Consider the following 2,046-nt stretch of genomic DNA (forward strand, 5'->3'; position numbering starts at 1 on the left):
GTAAACCCGAACCTAAGTGGGGGGAAGGATGTAACCGGGTACGTAGCACTAAAGTGTACCCTGTTTACATGAAGTGTGACACTTCACACTTCAGGAGTATGACATGTCATACTCCGGGATATTTGGTACAAGGTACCAAGGTCATTCAAAACCAACCATTGGTTAAATGACATTGCATTTCTATAGGTAACTGATAGTTTGTATTAACCACAAACTTAACCTACCTATAAATATACTCAGTTTACAATCTACCTTATTTAGGTCACTTCGCTCTCTTTAATTAAAGAGGGGACCTGTGAACTGCCGTTCACTGAGAGTTTGTATACTCTCGGAAGATAACTTCCTCTAGCGCAAGGTGCTGTGTGACCCCGTCACAGAGTACACATGCGTGCAATGGCGAAGGACTATACCAAGGACTGTATGCACAAGGACATCGTTGGCTGTGCGCTGCCAAGATGGTGTACTCAAACGAGAGTGCATTTATCTAGAGTTTAGTATTGACTTATTTGCTATTTGTATACTAATCTACTTTTGCGGTACAGCGGTGTTCTGGCGGAGGCTGCTCAACACTTTGCGTTTTGACGCCTGCCGCTCATCAGAGAGCAGCAGAGAAGAGCAGCCTCGCCAGACACCGCAGTCCTGTCGCGGCCTTTTGCCCGGCACTTACGTGTTTACGTTACTTCCTGATTAGTTTCCTAAAGTTGACATTTAAGTGTATTTACATTTAAATGGCTCCTACTCTTAGAAGCGATCGACACATGGAGAACAATCCCCCCATGACGAACCCTACGTCACCACTGGTTATGAGCCCAATCAGGGCGCAGTCTGCGACTGACGTGGCTGCTGGCGTTCCAGACACAAGTTCTGGAATTTCGACCAATCAAGATCAAGCTTCAACCCCATTGGCAGGAAATTCAATCTTGAACAATGACGCAACACTGTCGCACAGTGATGCAGAACGACTAATTCGTTCATTGGCTGGAATCCCGGGTGGCCGCCCGTTATTCCAAATGTTACTCGAAAGTATGCATAAACTTTCGTCGACGAACACGGAAGAATCCGTGCCAGTTGACAATCCTCCCCAGTCGCCGCTAAACGAACAAAACGGCGACCGAGACCCCGACGATCCGTGGCGCCCTCTAGACAACATGAACCCTACTGGCCGCTACAACGACGGCGAGCTGGCTGAGTACACCAAGGTCCTCATCAACTCGCCTCCGATCAAGCTGCCCAAGCTCCATCTGAAAGGCGACTACAAGGCCTGGAAGAGCGAGGTGCCGTTGCACTTCGAGCCGAAGATGCTGGGAGACATCACCTATGGCCCTGAGCGTTACGATGCAGTAGAAGGCATGCGTCGTGACAAATATCGCGTGTGGTACAAGTCGCGCAAGAACAAGGCATTCTCAGCACTCGCGTTGTCGCTGTCTGTTGACCTACGTACGACGTTCAAAATCGACGACATCCACGACAACATGGACGCCGCCGCTATGCTCTACGATGCGATTACGCAGCACTTTGAGGCTGGAGATGGTATTAATCCTGATTACCTACTGCAAGAACTAGTGACGCGCCGGCTCAAGCCAAACGAGTCAGTATCGCAGTATGCTGACGACATTGCAAAGAAGGTGACACTTCTACATCAAGCTAATGGTGAGTTTGCTGGGTGGCAACATGCAAGCCTACTACTATCGAACAGCGTGGGAAGCGTTTAAAGATCTCGCCCGTGAACACGACGATTGGCTTAACAATCATGATCGTAAGACACTTACACTTACTGAAGCCTTACAAACGACTACGCGCGGCTGAACACCAGCGTGACCAGCTGCGTGCACAGACCAGACAACCGGTCGCGCAATCAATGCAAATTGCTCTTGTCGGAATGTACCAAGTACAAGGGCAAGCCGGAGGAGGCAAGCTCAAACAACCTACAGGGCAAGGATCCCAGGGGGAGATGCAGAATAAAAAACAGAGCGTAACTGCGCCGTTCTGTAGAGGAAGGAGGCCATGGCGTGATGAGTGAACGGGTCTCACTGGGACAGCCGACTT

Source organism: Phytophthora infestans, genomic scaffold, assembly GCF_000142945.1.
Source record: "Phytophthora infestans T30-4 supercont1.22 genomic scaffold, whole genome shotgun sequence".
NCBI classification, from domain to species: Eukaryota; Oomycota; class Peronosporomycetes; order Peronosporales; family Peronosporaceae; genus Phytophthora; species Phytophthora infestans.